The following is a 10036-nucleotide window of genomic DNA, read 5'->3' on the forward strand; positions in this document are numbered from 1 at the left end:
TCCTCCTTCCTCTCTCAATACCAGTCTATAATGCCGAGTGTCTGGGGCCTGAAATAGCTGAGCCTGACCTTTCTCGTCTGTGAGCTCATGTCTGGACAAAGCAAGCACTCAGTAAATGTTAAGGTCTTTTCTCACCTGACAAAACCCAGCATACATGACCTGATTTTAGCCTGAAGCCCAACTTTTCATTTCTCATTCAGATGCACAGCTAAAATCAAACCTCTCCTTCCAAAAACTGCCCATCCACTTCCAGTTTCTGCTGCCTTAAGACAAAGGTTCTGTGAACTCCAGTCTGTGGCAGGCAGATGGCTTACACACGAGCCCAGTTCCAGGCATCACCTGTCTGGTGGTTGGGACTCAGAAAAGCCAGAGTCCCATATTTCCTTTATCGCATGTGGTAATACTGTTGAGGAACATTACATTAATCACTTTCCTAAACTGTAAACATTAATAAAATCCTTCATTTCTAGGCATTCTCCCTCTACTCACTTTACATCCACATGTTCAGGTTTTCTGCTATGCAACAAGCATCCTGCTCCGATTCCAAGATATAAACCAGACCTGATCATATATTTCAATATTTAAATTAACTTGTAGAGAAACTACTTATTTGTTAAAGTATTAGTGAGATAAAATTCACCCATTAAAAATCACAATTAAATTTTTAGTACATCCACAAGATTGTGCAAACACTACCACAGTCAGTATTAGAATAATTTTATCACCTCAAAAAAATTTTTGCATGCTTTTAGCTATCAAACGCTTATACCCCCAGACATGCCCAAGTCCATAGCAATCACAAATCCACTTTCTCAGGACCATGGTTATATGGGACGTTAACACTAAGAAAATTTAAGCGAGGTGTATACAGAAAATCTCTTTACTATCTTTGCCACTTTTATGTAAATCTAAAATTCTTCTAAAATAAAAACAATTTACAAATACCTCAAATACTTATGCTACAAAGAAATACACTCTCATTATAACTGTATATTGTGCTTGTGCAAAACAATTCTTTGTTATCTTATTGTATCCTCACAATCCAATAGAATTGATATTCTCTTGAGATGAAATTTAGGTCTAGATATCAAGAGCATTTTCCAATGTCCTCTCCCCAAGAACATGAGGACTTTACAGCCTGGCTTCTGGCTCCACAGTCCATTCTCTCAACCATTGGTCTTTTCCATTTATCTTCTAAATGACAGGCAAGCAGTTCAATCTATGGAGGTACAGAAAATGTTGAAGTGCAAGATTAAAATTTGAGCTGTTTTTCTCAAACATGTGTTTAAAAGAATTAAAATTATTAGCTCAGTAGTGATTTTTCTCACTGAAAGATAAAGTGTAACCTCAAGTATAAAGTGTAAACTGATTAGAAATGTTCTTTGTGGGTGGAACTAGGTCAAGTCAGGTCCATGTGCCCATTGCCATCAGCTGGAAAAGGTGCATAAATAACAGAACTCTGGCAAATGTCGGAAAGATCTCAGATTCTGGCTCCCTTGTTGAACGTACAGTCTTGGGAAATTCACTTACCACCTTTGTCTCCCAGAGCCTTGATCTGCAGATCAGAACGTCTATCTCAAGTGCTTGCAGAACTACGTAGCACAGTGAGTGAGTGATTAGTGCTATGGAAACAATGGAGAGGAAGTAAGGGCCAGAGAGTGACTTCTTGGGTCAGCACAGGGCAGCTGTTTCATCCGGGTGGCCTGGGAAAGCTATACACACAAGGACCATATGAGCAGAGACTTGAATCATGCAAGGAAGTGAGTCATTGGCCTTCCTAAAAAAGAGTGTTTTCTCACAGGAAAAATGCTCCAGAGAAGAGCACCTTTGCAAGTAAAGCACTTGGAGACCTGATAGTACAAGGAGACAGAGAGGCCCAAATTGAGTTACAAACCTAAACCACGCCGGACTGTTGTTCGAAGATTTCTATATTATTGCCCAAGATACTTACCACCCACAGAAATGTCCTCTGCCATGAAGCCTCACAGCATGTACAGCCTGGAAATGCCAAACAAATTAATGTTAAATTTTTAGACTCTGTACAGACCTTTCACCTGTAACTGGATTGTAAATTACCCCATAACCGTTATCATGTCTGTATGTGCCCAAAGACTGTTTGTTGCAGGTTTATTTTTTTAAAGATTTTACTTATAAGTTTTTAGAGAGAGGGGAAGGGAGGGAGATGAACATCGATGTGAGAGAGAAACATCAATCCAGTGATCGGCTGCCTCTCACACATACCCATTTGGGGATTGGTCCATAACCACAGCATGCGCCCTGCCCAGGAATTGAACTGGTGATCCTTTGGTTCGCAAGATGACACCGAACCCACTGAGCCACACCACTTAGGGCTGTTACATGTTTAATCACGTAACGCATCCAGAAAATCATCACAATTATTTTATGTGATTTAAACGTTCTAAAAGACACATTGCCTTAGAGCAAAACCTACAAATTATTTTGTAATTCTTTTATCACGTGTGTTATGTACTTCACATGCATTCACTGGAGTTAAAATTATCTTAGGTGTCACAGTTGTCATTTTAATATCTATTGATTAACAGGCTTCCCAAAGGTTATATAGTTAATAAGTGGTAGAGACTACAATTGAACCAAGGTCATCAGGCCCTTGATTATTCCCCCCTAACTTTGTTATAAGCCAAAATGATTTAAAATATTGCAGAGTAAGACAAAGCATATGGAAATTTAAAATAATATTATTATGTTTCCTAAACAAGGAAAAACCACAATTCTGATCATTGAATTGGAGTCATGCCCCTAATAAATAAATGCTCTTAGAGATATATTTGCCTGACAGTGATAAAAATGACTTCTAAAAATTTGTATTTCTGAAATAACAAAACAGTACAAAATTACAGCTTTCAGAGCAAGTAGATTTCTAGTAAGTAGCACCAGTTACATGGACTCTGCTTTGGAGAAATGAAAGGCTCATTCTAATACCTTGCCCACAAGTGACTGGAATTTCAATGTGGTCATTTTCTAAACTTAATACTAAATATTAAAATTTTAAAATTATTTTTGGAGAAAAATCAAAGAGGATACAATGCTGAGGAGTAGATGAAAATTTGAAAAGAATCCTTGACTCTTGTACAAAACTAGAAGATGAATCTCTGAAAGGTCAGGCATTATATTAATATATAGATGGAGGAAATCATCACTTCTCTAATTACTAATCTGTGCATTTCTCCCTTCCCATTATCTGTTGTAAAAGTTGGATGCAAGTATAGATTCTTTTAGCCTCTCAGAACTGTACTTGGAGACTTTCTTGGCTACAGCAAGTGAATAAAGAGAGGAAATGTGAAATATGCTAAACATTACCAGAAAGCCCTGTGCTAGGCAAATCTGCTGCCAAAAAGCCATATAATGATTCCCAAAGACAAACAAAAGTGTATTCATCTTCCATGAACTTATTCACATTCATTAGCCTAAGTACTGGGATATTTACAACCTAGTGTAGTAGGCTGTCCTGCATGGCGTGGGCTCAGCTCCCACTGGGAGATGTGCAGGACCCATGCCCACGGATAGGTTCTCCTGTGGGGAATCAGGCTTACAATGTACTTAGGCCGCTGAGTCTTGCTTTTTGCTAAAATTCCCTTACCCTGAATTGAGAACATTTACTGCAAAGCAACTTCCTAAAATCCATGCTAAACCTTCCAAGTATGAGTATAACAAGTCCAACTACTTTTGTCTTTTCATTTGCAAATATCCCTCTTCTGTGATGTGATTACCAGCATCCTCTCCTTTGTTTTCTGTAAAAGATAACCACCTAAAGCAAACCTGTGCATAGTAAATGAGGACCTTCTTGTAATGTGTCCGAGTAAGACAATAAAAGCTCATTGGAGCAAGCGCTGAGGCTTTTGCTCCCCTTGAGAAGAAAAGCCATGCTGTCCCTTTTTCTCCACTGGATTCAGTAATCCATGTGAATGTCTCATTTTTATCCATAATGACGTGGACCCCATGAGCCGGAGTCCACATCACCTAGACTCACTACTGATGTGTGGTGCTCATTGTCAGAGTTCTGGCTTGTCTATCAGAGTTGCAAACTGGGAACATAGGATTTAGATTTCACAGAAATGTGTGCTTTACAGCCATTCAAAACGTTGGCAGCTATGTAGTATTCAATAGATGACACATAATCATGTCCACATTTCCTTTAAAAACAGTGCATCTCACGAAGCGCAACATAAATAGAACCCAAGGCAAAACTGCATGACCGAATCCCTTAACAATTAAACTAAATATGATATAACACAAATAAAGGCATATTGAAGAGTAAATCTAGTTCAATGTTCAACATTTAGACATAAACTTATGTGGCACTATATTATATCATAGAAGTTTAGGGTTAGAAGAAATCTACAAAATAGCTAATGTCACACAAAATAAGGTGATTTTCAAGTTAAAGAATTGAAAGCCCTGGCTGGCGTAGCTCAGTGGATTGAGCACGGGCTGGGAACCAAAGTGTCCCAGGTTCGATTCCCAGCCAGGGTACATTCCTGGGTTGCAGGCCATAACCCCCAGCAACCACACATTGATGTCTCTTGATGTCTCTCTCTCTCTCTCTCTCTCTCTCTCTCTCTCTCTCCCTCCCTCCCTTCCCTCTCTAAAAATAAATAAATAAATAAATAAAATCTTTAAAAAAAAAAAAAAAAAAAGAATTGAAATACAATTTGTGATTTTAGAGCACATAGCAATTCTTTCTTGTGGAAGAGCCAGCACCACAGTTCAGGAGAATTGGCCACTGTACTGCACTTAACTTACAAGACCAAAATTCTGAGAGCACTTCTTCAAACATGGTACTTGATTTTTTCTTGATGTGTGTATGTGTATGTCTCAATAAATTCCACATATATTTTTGGTTTTCTTTTTATTTGTTTATTGAATTTACTGGGTGGCACTTGTTAATAAAATTATGTAGGTTTCAGGTGTACAACTCTATAATACATCATCTGTGCATTGTATTTTGTATTTACTGCTCCAAATCACTCTCCTCCCATCACCATTTATCTCCCCTTTACCTTTTTATACCTTCCCTCACCCCAACTTCCCCTCTGGTAACCACCATACTGTTACAGGGTGCAGTCAAGAGGGGGACCCCAAATAGGGATTTGGAATGGGGTCCAGAACTCAAGATGTTCAGGAAATATTAAGATGTCCTCACCTTCCTTCCCCCAGGTGTGGGTTGGGGGAAGGGACACATGGAGCAGAGCCATTGAGAGGTGTTTTGCATAGCAACAGCTTTGCAGCCAACCTCTGATGTGGTCATTGAACATATCTATAACCTTTAACTTGTTGCATAGGTATGTTAAATAGCTGTGGCCATGCTCTGAACCAGGGGAATGGAAGTAACTTCCCCCCAAGACATAACTGGGGGGCAGGTCCCCCAAGTCACAGTGCCTGTGTGGGAGCTTGAAGAAGATTGGCTCCATGACATAGGGCCACATCTGCCCAGACCCACGATGGCAGCCCAGTAAAGCTGGAAGAATATAAGATTACTGGCAGGTGTAACTGATTGTGGGAGGAGTCGGAAATAGGGCTGCAGAGGAAGATTGGTGCTGGAATTTAAACCGAGAGGCGGCAGCCATTGCTGGGAGAACCACACGGCTGTGGCAGTGCAGAGAGAGGACCACAGCCAGTGCAGGAGGAGAGAACCACTGGGTCTTTAGCAGAGCAGGGACTCCCGCAGCCCTGCGAGAGAGAATCAGCATGAGGCTTTAGCACAGAACTGCCACTCAGCTTTGGCAGAGTGGCGAGCCCCTTCCTTGCAGCCATTGAGGAGGGAGAATCACATGCCTGGATTCTGCCAAATCACATGCCTGGATTCTGTCAGGATTCCTGGGCAGTGTCAGCGTTGCATTTACATATCACAAGGCTTCTCGGAGGACCAGCAGGAAGGGGAGACTTAGGGAGTCACCCTCTCACTGCCTGGGTGCCCAGGGGGCCATGGCCTTAGTGAGCAGGAGGTGGAATGCACCCTGAACTGTGTCACCTAAGGTGCCATGGCAAAGGGCCTGACTCCCCAGTGGCTCCATAGCTGAGGACTGGCCAGGGAGCCATCACCGTGTTAAGGGAACTTCCAAAGTGGAAAGTAACTTTCTGTCTGTATCAGCTTTCAGTACATCAAACATCCAGGGCTGTCAGCACTGGTCTTACCACCATTATGGGTTTGACCTGTCAGTCAGATTTACAAATCAGGCCTTACCATGTGGGGGGATCAATACAGGGCTCTCCCACTATTACAGGGTGTAGCCAAGAGGGGGACCCCAAATAGGGATTTGGAATGGGGTCCAGAACTCAGGGTGTCCAGAAAATATTAGGATGTCCTCACCTCACCACAGGTGTGGTTTGGGGAAAGGGACAAATGGAGCAGGGCCACTGAGAGCTGTATTGCATAGCAACTGGCTTTGCAGCTAACCTCTGGTGTGGTCATTTAACATATCTATAACCTTTAACTGGTTGCATAGATATGTTAAATAGCTGTGGCCATGCTCTGAGCCAGGGGAATGGAAGTAACTTCCCCCCAAGACGTAACTGGGGGGCAGGTCTCCCAAGTTACAGGGCCTGCGTGGGAGCTTGGAGAAGATTAGCCCCATGACATGGGGCCACACCTGCCCAGACTCACAATGGCAGCTCAGTGAAGCTGGAAGGCTTTGAGAGTACTGGCAGGTGTAACGGATTGTAGGGAGAATCGGAAATGGGGCTGCAGAGGAGGATTGGCGTGGGGATTTAAACCCAGATGCGGCAGCCATTGCAGGGGAGAGTCACACGGCTTTGGCAGAGTGGGGACTCCTTCCACCCTGGGAGAGGAAGAACCATGTGGTTTTGGCTGAGTGTGGAGACTCCCGCAGCCCTGCGAGAGAGAATCACCATGAGGCTTTAGCAGAGAACTGCCACTCAGCTTTGGCAGAGTGGCGAGCCCCCTCCTTGCAGCCATTGAGGAGGGAGAATCACATGCCTTTGGCAGAGTGGAGACTCCCATAGCCATTGTGCAGAGAGGACCACATGGCTGGGGCAGTGGAGAGAGAACCACAAGGCTTTGTCAGAGTGCACACCCCTGGAGCTTTAGAAGGTAAAACCACCACCCGGCTTGAGCATAGATCCTGGCAACACAGCTGATTGTACTGGGAACCGAGGGAGGCCTACTAGTCGAGATGGATTATGGGAAGAACCAGAGGACTGCCTGAGCCATGGACTTCTATTTCCTTTCCTGAGATACAGTACCCCAGACTGGGCAAAGGGGGAAGGAAGGACTGTGTGTGTTTGTGGATGTTTTAAGGGACTTTGGGATTTTGATGAAGACAGTAGGTTACTACTTTAAGTCTGTACAGCATTAAATAAATATTTCCTTTCCTTTTCACAAATCTCTGGTATTGAGAAATGTTTTTCCTCTGGCAGCAGACATAACGAACCTTGGGGGTTCCTTTCAGGTAATAGTATATCATCCTAGGTCCCCCTTGTTGTTCTGTAACAATACTGTTGTCTGTGTCTATAAGGGTTTTTATTTTTTTCTTAATGCCTTAACCCTTTACACCAAACCAAGGCCCCCAATAGGGTTAGAAGACCCCTGTCCCTTCTAACAATTGTCGGTCTGTTCTCTATATCTGTGAGTTTGTTTCTATTTAGTTTGTTATTTGGAAACACATAATTTGTTATGTGTTTTTATTCTGAGAAAATTTCAAACAAATATTCTAATATGCTTGTATTTTTAAAAAATCTAACATAAAGACAAGAGTTCTAGAAATTTATTGATTATTTATGAATGTAAGTAGGTATTGCATTTTCATCTGGATATTGTTTGTTGTATAATTTGTGAAGAAGATTTTTAACAGTAGTCTTGTGCTGACTTTAAATGAAAGATCTGCTAATCTCATTCACCAAAATATAATAACACATATTAAATTATTGAGCAATTTTCCTCTTCTGAAAGAAAAATCATATGGCATTATTTTAGATGAAAAATTAATTTCTAATTGGTGGCCTAAGATCTAGTGCTCATTAGTAACGGGTTTTTGACAACCTGTTGTCCACAGGCCATTATTCCTCAGGGAAGCTGATATGCTCAGTGTCAGGAGTACACAGTGGAAAACATCTCTGGGTTTGTTCAAGGGTGTTCCTCTGAGCCTTTTCTTTAATAATGTCCCTCAACCCACAATACCACCTTTGTTGATGTTGTCATTGTTATAACATAGTGTCAAAATACTTAGCATTTTGCAAGAAGATGAAAAAGTTATTTTCATTGCCCACATTCACACATGGAACCAAACGGATCGCCTTCCTACCCACCCCACCACACACAAATTATATACACACATTCAAGAAGGAAGGAGCATAATAGATATGACAAGATCAAACCGGAAGACTTGGTGAGTAATACTGGAAGCTTCTAGTGAATAGTAAATTTTAGTTACTTTTACAATCCTGACAAATTTTTCCATTCACAATTTGAAGTCAGACTTTGCTAATCAGCAAGATTAAATCTGACACTTGTGGAGGGGCCTCACCTTCAATGTGTACAGACAGCGCCGACGCTATTCACTGCTATCTGGGATGCTCGGTGTGCCTTTTTCATAGTGATGCCAACATTTTTATTTGACTGGAAATCCTATATTATTTCACTTTTTCTTCAAAGCCCTGTCCTCTACAGAACTTTCCTAATCATCCCCACCTTGATTTGTCTCTCCTATAAATACATTTTCTAAGCATAGTGTTAGTAGACTTCCTGCATAAATCATTTTCATTTGAATACAATATTTCTAATTTTACAGATTAAGAGTGTTAGGTGATAACTTTCATCACTTATATCCTCCAGCATGCCTTCCACTGTTCTGTGCACACAGGGGATGCTATTAAACACTTCTGATTGATTCACAGATACACAGTTTAAGTCCATATAAAAATGTTGTTGTGTGTACAATTTGACATGCTTCAGAACATGTAACTTGAACTTAGCCCTCTAAGTCTCACTGCTGTTTCAATTATTATAAAATAGTTGATTTATAACAGTTACTAGCCACGCTTACTGATTATGACTGAGATCTAATGTAGAAAAATATTTTCATTAAAAAAATGTAAACTAGTATTGCCACCTTTAATTTTTAATCACAAAAGAAATTCCTTTGGGCCAGTAAAAAACACTGCAGTGATTATGCACTTCATTATTGTTCTGGTACAGAAGGCAGGAGCTCCATCCATTTTTTAAATCATAAGAAGAAACAAATACATTGAAGCTTGAAGCAACAACAATAATTTGGAATAAAATTAGAAGAATGTAACAGGAAAATATAAGCCTCTAGAAAACCATAATCCAAAGGTGAAACCTATTTTAAATTATTCCCAACAAATACTAGTTAATTGTACATTTTCTTATTAGAGGTCAGAAATTTCCATTGTCTGACAGTTAGGAAGAGGCAAGAGTAAAATAATAGGTTCCCTAATCCATGCCTATTCTTGTCCCCAGTGAATAATCATCTGCATTACAAACCAAGCTAACCAAACAATTCCTCTCGATTTCCCCTGTGGGTTTTGTTGTTAGAAAAGTAAATATGATCATTATATGGATAACCAACACAAATGTTGTCAAACTGTGAGTGCCTGTGCTGCAAAAGCAAAAGAAACAAATGTAATTTCATTATATCATTGAGATTATATATGCAGTTATCATGTATAGGAACCCAAGCAATAGGAAGGCAAATTTTGTCATTTGAGAAGAAATGTAAAAAGGAGCAATGACAGTACTACCTAGACCTGATCTTCCGGTACATAAAAAAGATTGAATTGGAAGGAAATTTAGAGATTATATTAACCTGTCTCCAATACACTTTGAGAATTCTTAGTTGATTACTGGGTAGCTAGTTTTTCTCTATTTTCAAAAATGGGATATTCAAGACTGTTAATATGACTACATATAATGTGAGAATGAGTCGCAAAATATATTTTATTAAATAACTAGCCTGTAAAAACACATTGAACTGTTACATTACCAAGTTTTAATACATTGTAACAATAATTTTAGTAG

The sequence above is a fragment of the Phyllostomus discolor genome, chromosome 3 (assembly GCF_004126475.2).
Source record: "Phyllostomus discolor isolate MPI-MPIP mPhyDis1 chromosome 3, mPhyDis1.pri.v3, whole genome shotgun sequence".
Classification (NCBI taxonomy): Eukaryota; Metazoa; Chordata; class Mammalia; order Chiroptera; family Phyllostomidae; genus Phyllostomus; species Phyllostomus discolor.